Source organism: Oryza sativa, chromosome 12 (assembly GCF_034140825.1).
Source record: "Oryza sativa Japonica Group chromosome 12, ASM3414082v1".
Taxonomy (NCBI): domain Eukaryota; kingdom Viridiplantae; phylum Streptophyta; class Magnoliopsida; order Poales; family Poaceae; genus Oryza; species Oryza sativa.
Genome location: NC_089046.1, coordinates 26,142,223 through 26,151,453, shown reverse-complemented (window position 1 = coordinate 26,151,453; position 9,231 = coordinate 26,142,223).

The following is a 9,231-nucleotide window of genomic DNA, read 5'->3' as shown; positions in this document are numbered from 1 at the left end:
CTTTCATGAGTAACTAGAGATCGCCCAAACCTCATAGACTGTGACTAGCAGTCGAACTCATATAGATGTGTTCCTTCTGAGATGTTCTGCAGGTCAACATCTCTGCTTGGAAAAGCCACTCGGATCACATTAAGACATAAGCCATCCTACCATGCATGAAAGAAGAGAAGCACATCATGAAAATGAGCCCCTTTCAAGGGTCTCTTCTCTTAGTCACACAATAGTTTGTTTCACCATCCAAATTCACGGGATCTCCGATCATAATGCACAGGTTTCAACTATTATGCAACCTTAGGTGGGTATCAAGCCCATTTCCCTCGATGCACTGTCAATCACATTACGTGGTAGCCCCTTGGTAAACTGATCTGCCAGATTTCTAGCCTTTTGGACATAGTCCAATGCTATCACTCCGGAGTTTTTCTGCTTTCTGACAGATTTCAGTCTTCTCTTGATTTGTCTAGATGACTTCATGTTGTCCTTTGAACTGTTCACTTTAATAATCATTGTTTGATTATCGCAGTTCATTAGGATAGCTGGCACTGGTTTTTCAACCACCGGCAAATCCATCAGGAGTTCACGAAGCCACTCGGCCTCAACTGTCGCAGTATCTAGTGCTGTAAGTTCTGCTTCCATTGTTGACCTCGTTAAGATGGTCTGCTTGCAAGACTTCCAGGAAACAGCGCCACCTCCAAGTGTGAACACATATCCACTTGTGGCTTTTATCTCATCAGCATCAGATATCCAGTTTGAGTCACTATACCCTTCTAGTACTTTTGGATACCCGGTATAGTGAATTCCATAGCTCATAGTGCCCTTTAGATAGCGCATTACTCTTTCCAGAGCCTGCCAATGATCATCTCCCGGATTTGAGACAAACCGGCTCAGCTTGCTTACAGCAAATGAGATGTCAGGCCTCGTTGCGCTAGCCAAGTACATCAATGAACCAATGATTTGAGAGTATCTCAGTTGATCCCTTGCTATTCTTTGGTTTTTCCTTAATAGCACGCTGGGATCATAAGGAGTAGGAGCTGGCTTGCAGTCACTATATCCAAAGCGACTTAAAACCTTGTCCACATAGTGGGATTGCACAAGTGTAATCCCATCCTCATCTTCTCTTTGTAGTTTGATGTTAAGAATAACATCAGCCTCTCCCAAATCCTTCATTTCAAAACTCTTGGACAGATAGTCTTTGACCTCCTCAATCACATTAAGGCTGGTCCCAAAGATCAGTATGTCATTGACATATAAGCACAAGATCACCCCTTCTCCCCCACCATAGCGATAGTATACACATTTGTCAGCTTCGTTCACAACAAAGCCTGCAGATGTAAGCGTGGTGTCAAACTTCTCATGCCATTGCTTAGGTGCTTGCTTGAGGCCATACAAGGATTTCAATAGTTTACACACCATTCCCTCCTGACCTTCTAGTACATACCCGTCTGGTTGATCCATATAGATCTCCTCCTCCAGCTCTCCGTTTAGGAAAGCTGTCTTAACGTCCATCTGATGGACGAGAAGACCATGAGAGGCTGCCAGAGCAAGTAGTACTCGAATCGTGGTCAAGCGAGCAACTGGTGAGTATGTGTCGAAGAAGTCCTCGCCTTCCTTTTGGGTATAACCCTTGGCCACAAGCCTTGCCTTGTACTTTTCGATTGTACCATCAGGCCTAAGCTTTTTCTTGAAAACCCATTTGCATCCTACGGGCTTGCACCCATATGGACGCTCAACGACTTCCCAAGTACCATTAGACATAATCGAGTCCATTTCACTGCGTACTGCTTCCTTCCAGTAGTCAGCGTCAAGAGATGAATATGCCTCTTCTATGGTTCTTGGGGTGTCATCCACGAGGTATACAATGTAGTCATCTCCAAAGGATTTTGCAACCCTTTGTCTCTTACTCTTGCGAGTATCTACAATGTTGTCCTCCTCAGGATTTTCCTCAGGCGTTTGATCATTGTGTTCTATCGGTGCAAAGTGCTCATGGGGCATGACAGTTTCTTTACTAGAAGTGCTAGGTGTATATTTCATAGGAAATTCATTCTCAAAGAATGTAGCATCTCTGGACTCAAGAATTGTACCAGCATGCATGTCGGGTACTCCAGAGTTTACTATTAAGAATCTATAACCCACACTGTGGATAGCATAACCAAGAAACACACAATCAACAGTTTTTGGTCCAAGTTTCCACTTTTTGGCTATAGGTACATTTACCTTGGCCAAACAGCCCCATGTTCGTAGGTATGAGAGATTTAACTTCTTCCTTTCCCATTCCTCGAATGGTGTTACTTCCTTATGCTTCATTGGAATTTTATTCAGGACATGACACGCAGTCAAAACTGCCTCACCCCACCATTCCTTGGAAAGCCCCGCAGTGTCTAACATGGCATTCACCATCTCAGTTAGAGTACGGTTCTTTCTTTCGGCCACCCCATTTGATTGGGGTGAATAGGGAGGCGTCATCTCATGAATAATTCCAAACTCTTCGCAAAAGGATGCAAACTCATTGGAAAAATACTCCCCACCTCTATCAGACCTCAACCGTTTGATTTTCCTTTCAAGTTGGTTTTCTACCTCAGCTTTATAGATTTTAAAGTAATGCAATGCCTCATCCTTTGTTTTCAATAGATACACATAGCAAAATCTAGTACAATCATCTATCAGTGTCATGAAATATTTCTTTCCCCCTTTAGTCAACACGCCGTTCATTTCGCACAAATCGGAATGAACAAGTTCTAGAGGTGCCAAATTCCTCGCCTCAGACGCCTTGTGAGGCTTGCGAGGTTGTTTCGATTGAACACAAGTATGGCACTTGGAACCTTTGACCAAAGTGAATTTTGGAATTAAACTCATGTTAGCTAAGCGCGTCATACAACCGAAATTCACATGACAGAGTCGCGAATGCCACACATTTGACTCATCATTCTCGCTAATATGGTTCACAGCATTATGATTATTACACATGTCATTCAAAGAAAAGCGGAACAAGCCTCCGCTGTCATAACCTTTTCCAACAAAAGTCCCATATTTAGAAACGACACATTTATTGGACTCAAACACAAGTCTAAAACCTTCTCTACACAATAGAGAGCCGCTAACTAGATTCTTCTTTATTGAAGGGACATGCTGCACGTTCTTCAGCTGCACGGTCTTTCCCGAAGTAAACTTCAGATCGACCGTACCAACACCATGAACAGCCGCAAGCGACCCGTTTCCCATCAACAAGGAGGAACCTCTCCCAACCTGATAAGAAGAAAACAGAGAAATGTCAGCACATACATGAATATTAGCACCAGTATCCACCCACCAATCAGGTGAATGAAAAACAGAGAGAACTGTAGGTAATATTTTACCGTACCCCGATGTTCCTCCGCCCTCGCTAATGACCATGTTGGCAGACTTCCTGTCTTTGCGCTCAGGACAGTCCTTGGCCCAATGCCCAGACTTGCCACACACAAAGCAGTCTCCCTTTGCCTTTCCCTTGCCTTTTTTCTTAAAATTGGTTGCAGCCTTGGGTTTGACATCAGGCTTGACTTTCTTGTTGTTGTGGGATGCATGAGGGTTCTTCTTCTGTACCATATTGGCACTAGAACATCCCTCAACCTTTTTGCCCCGCACGTCCTTTGCCCTCGCCTTCTCCTCAACACCCAAAGAGCCAATGAGATCAGAAACACTGAACTCTTGTCTCTTGTGCTTTAGAGAAGTGGCAAAGTCCGACCAAGAAGGTGGTAGTTTGGCAATAATGCCACCCGCCACAAACTTGTCCGGCAACTCACAGTTGTTGTTCTCAAGTTCTTTAGCCAGCATCTGAATCTCATGAGCTTGTTCTACTACAGAACGGTTATCGACCATCTTGTAGTCATAGAACTGCTCCATGACATACAGCTCACTGCCGGCGTCAGAAACTCCGAACTTGGCCTCAAGTGCATCCCACATGTCCTTCCCAGAAGGCATGTGCATGTACACGTCCACTATGTTGTCAGCGAGTACACTGATCAATGCTCCACGGAACAGGCAATCCGAAGCCTCGAACTTAGCCTCTTCCTCAGGAGAAAGAGGTGGTTCACTTCGTTTGCCCCGTGAAACATAGAAGCACTGCATCGCTGTCAACCACAATAGTGCACGTGCTTTCCATCTCTTATAGTTTGAACCATCAAAAGCATGTGGTTTCAGTGCAGCAGCAAAGCCAACTACCGAAAATGACCTATCAGGTTTTTGGATTGTTGGAAATATAGTCATTAATCGGCATATTTTAATCCAAGAAATTGAAACAATGATCATGGCATAAGCAGTGTAGGGTGATCTTAACATAACCAGTAGCATACTATGCGCATCATGAATGTCAGGAACAGGAACATACCAGTAATGCGATAACATGCTAGAGGCATCATGTAGAACAGGAACAAGAACATAGCGCACATAGTATAGCGATAGCGCTAACAAAGGGAACAGGAATAGCGCTAACAACAGTAGCAGGAGGAGAAGATTATACCCCGAGAATGGCCCTCCGCTGGATGGTGTGGCAGAATTGCCTCCGTTGTTGTTGTCGTTCACGGCACCTCCTGGCGCACCAGCTCCGGATCCAGCTCCTGTCGGCGGCGTACCACCTCCGCCAGCAGTGGCGGCGGCAACTCCAGACATGGCGATGAGCAGTCGTGCGGGAAGCACTCCCCAAAAACCTGATCACCCGCCTACCCGGTGCAGATCTCAGGCGAAGGTGTGGTTTCGGAGGCACTGCTCCTTCCAATCTCTCGTGCGCGCAAGAGATCAGAAGCGAGGAAGCGAGAGCAACTCAGACGCGGAGAAGAAGAAACTAACACCGGGAAAGAAGCGAAGAAGACGGATCGGACTCGCGGCCTCCTTATCTATCAGGAGAAAGAACGTGGACGCGCTGTTGCGGAGGGAATCGTGGGAACGTGGGTTAGTGGCTGCAAAAGGATAGCGACGTGACGCACGCACGCACGCCGCCAGCCAGCCACGCCCACGCCCGGCCCGGCGCGCGCGCGTGTGGCATTCCGACCCCTACCTCAACTGGTCAACAGGGAGCCTCCAATAACTCCTTATTTAGGTTGAGATATTTCTCGCTTAAATCCTGAGGTGGTATTATTATCCTCAACACTTATTATGGGCCTTTGAGATTTAATGTTATAGTTGGGCCTAGCCCAATTATTCTAACAAAAGATAGTATATTCTTGCTCTGTTCTGTATTAACAATTCAGAGACTATCTTGCTCTGTTCAGTACATGAACAGTAACACTATGTCACCATCAATTCAAGGATGAATTGTGTGATATTGAAAATGTGTGCCTACTCTCATTCTGAAAAAGCTCGGCTTAAAGTTCAGGTGCCACCATCACTGCATGGATGCCTTTATCATTCTATAACCTCTCCAAGAAGAGATTATGATAAGTTGATAACAAACCCTACTTAAACAAGGGCATTAGATGTTGGGTTTGATCAAGCTGGCTCCCATATTGGGCTGAAAAGGTAGAGCTTAAGCTAATTGTTGATCACCTGCTATCCTGCAACTAATCCTTTCCTTCCTTTTCAACAAGAAGACAAGCTGCAGTCACAGTCCAAGTAGTATGAGTATCTGCTATTGTTAACTGACATGTTCATGTACCAATGAAGTGAGTTAAATTTAGAGCATGAAGACACTCCAAAATACACTGACATGTTTGGCTCACTTGTGGCCTTCTGTTACTACATAAAATGGTTGTTCAGATTTCAGACTCAGATGGATCACTCAATCAATTGGGATGTCATGTCTGGACTTGTTTCAGCACTACACCACAGGAAATGCTCATGCATCAAGGACGAGCATATTTCCCTTTTTGATCCTAGCATTTGAAACACTAGTCTGTTAATTAATGACCTTGAATAAGACTAATTTTATGTATGTGAGGAGAGAAATTATAAGAGGGTCACTTTCCATGTATGTATGAGTTCAGTTTTTTCCATGTAATGTAATGAAGCTTTCTGTTGACTGATTTTCTGAATGATTTGATCGATATCCTGAATAAGGTGAGAGTGAAGGTTGTGAGGTAGAGTTCATGGCAGCCGTTGGTTCAGGGGTCTGAAATGACAGGTTCCTTGGCACCTTGAGTTCATGACATACTATGAGTGTGACTACAGATGTTAACAACCACATCAACTGGTAATCAAGCAAAATACATGATACAGCCAATTGCAGGAACTGACAAGAAAAAAAACCATTATTTCCTGGAAAGTGTTGTGAAGATAACAGAGTACTATTTTGTATCCACCCATTAATAACTGCAAATTGTTAGTTATACTAAAGCTAATTGCAAGTTTCCTCTGGAAAAGCATAGAGAAGTTACATGGACACTTTGAAGCTCAAAGAGTGTTGATCAGTTCACAATCTGAAACCCAACGTTAACTGCTGTCAATAACACCCATTAATGAACAAGAACACACATATATACATGTCATGTCATGATAGCTCTCCTAAATAAAATCAAAGTGACCTTTACTTATTAAATTTTCAAGATGCCACAAGTTGCCAAAGATTTAACTCATAGGAGATGCAACTTGGAAATAGTTATGGCAAATTAAACTGTGATTTGACCTGAAAACCAGCTAAGAAACAAACCGGTAGTACTGCCAAAACAGGTAGCCTATAAATTCAGCCCATCTCCTAATTGGTTCATGACATTATAAAGGCTCGTTTTCTGAACCAAGCTGGCCATTCTGAACTCTAACCTCATTGATCAGTAAAAAGGTGAAAACGAAAGCACACTATTTGACTTAGGCACGGGACCGCTAGTGCACCATTTAATTAAATATTAACTATTATAAACTCAAAAAAATTATTTGATTTTTTAACAAAACTTTTATATAGAGAATTTTTAAAAAAACACAGTGTAACGGTTCAAAAAGTGTGCCCACAGTAAACGAGGGAGTAGCATATGACAATAGGGATATACTACATATACTCCAACAAAGACAAAGATTGGATAAGTGATGAACATATCAACTTCCTAGACATATATCTAACAGAGATTTGTGCTTATCAAGGGATCATATTGTGGTTGAAGAAAGTGCCAACAATCCAGGAAAGATCCAGAGCATGAGATATCCTAGATCTGAAACCATAATCTCTTGCATTATATTAAACTAGTTTATCAACTTGACCATCCTCCTTTCTCCTCATTGGAAGTACAGAAGAATATGTTATCTCCACTATGCTCCAAAAAGTGCAGCGACAACATGTCGTCGTCACTCAAGAACAGTTCCACACACATCATGGATATGATCACTTTCAGGCTTTCAGCTGCTGCTACAAGTCCCCCTGATATCTGAATAAATATAAGCAGCATATGGTATCTGCATGAAGATTCTTTTGCACCACCATTTAATTTACATAATAAAAGGGGGAAACAAATGAAGGGTACATTATTTTCTGAAAAAAAAATGTCCCTTTTTATTCATAAAGATAGTACAACGAGGACAAGTCCTGGCACATGCTAGCACGTGAGCTGAGTCTAGGACTTGAACTCGGATGGACAAAGTTTCAATGCAGAGTTAAATTGGCAGAATGGGGTACAAAATAATTTCTTGCGCAAAAAAAAAAAGAAAAATGGTCCTCTTCTGAATACATAGTCCGGCCCAGTAACCACACGTGTTAAATATCATGGGCCGTCCCCGCAGAAAAAAGAAAGAGAAATCTCATGGGCCAAATTCTCTGCTATTGACAGGCCCATCTGAGAGGATCAGAACTATTTGGGCCGGGCTGTGGGATGAGAAAGTCAAAACAAGGCCTGCAGCTAGCTAGGGCGTCAGCTGCTAATTAAACGTCGTTATGACGAACATCGTGTAATAATCGGCAACCAAAACGAAAGTAATAATGAAAGTAATAATAAAGATATAATATACTAACTAGTAATAAGAGCTTGAAATTTACAAAATCATCTACCTACACCGTGTTTAGATCCTAATTTTTTCTTTAAACTTCCAACTTTTTCCATCACATCAAACTTTCCTACTAACATAAACTTTCAACTTTTACGTCACATCGTTCCAGTTTTAATTTTAACGTAAACTAAACACAGCCCTATTATATCTACTACAGACTAGCAGTGAATATATGTGCATATATGCTTGTCACAGCGTCACCTTCCCCGATCATGGTCATACAAAATTGAATCGTGCAAAAACCAGGGCAGCAGTCGTTTTCCAGTGTGCAAAATTTACTAGCTGCAGATTCATGCTCATCCTCATCATACTACTTCGGCTGTAAGTCAGTATACAGTATTACCGTACAATGCAACTTGTGTGCCCTAGCTATATATAGCTGGAGTAGCCTGATGGATGGTGCTTAATTTATTTATAAAATTGATTACATGTTTACATCCCATCCTAAAACTTTATTGAACACCTATATAAAGTATTAAATATAGGCTAAAAAAAAACTAATTGAACATATTACGACTAATTTGCGAGACGAATTGCTTCATGATTTAACAATGTGGTGCTACAGTAAACATTTGCTAATGATGGATTAATTATTCTTAATAAGTTCGTCTCGCGGTTTACTGACGGATTCTGTAATTAGTTTTTTTATTAGTGCCGAACACCCCATGCGACACCCTATATAATACCTGATGTGACACGCTAAAACTTTACACCTCTGTATCTAGACACCCCCTGAATATCATTGAATCAGAAAAATATACATACCTTCTTCGTTCCAAAATAACTTAATAGTATCGGATATGACATATCTTGATACTATGAATCTGGATATTAGATTCATAGCATTATAATATAAGGCCGAGTTTAGTTCTAAATTTTTTCTTTAAACTTCCAACTTTTTAATCACATCAAAACTTTCCTACACACATAAACTTCCAACTTTTCCGTCACATCGTTCCAATTTCAACCAAACTTCCAATTTTAACGTGAACTAAACACACACTAAAAGATCGTATAGTATGTAGTATGTTAGGATAGGAGTACTAGGCTAACGCCGTGTTTAGTTCCAAAATAATTCTTTAAACTTCTAATTTTTTCATCACATCAAAATTTTCCTACACACATAAACTTCTAACTTTTCCATCACATTGTTTCAATTTCAGCCAAACTTCAAATTTTGATGTGAATTAAACACAGCCTAAGTAATTTTGTTACAGGCGACGGGGTACGGAACAGAGCAGGCCAGCAGGGTCGTTGTTTATATTAATTTCTGTTTTTGGCGAGGTGAGCTTCAATTCG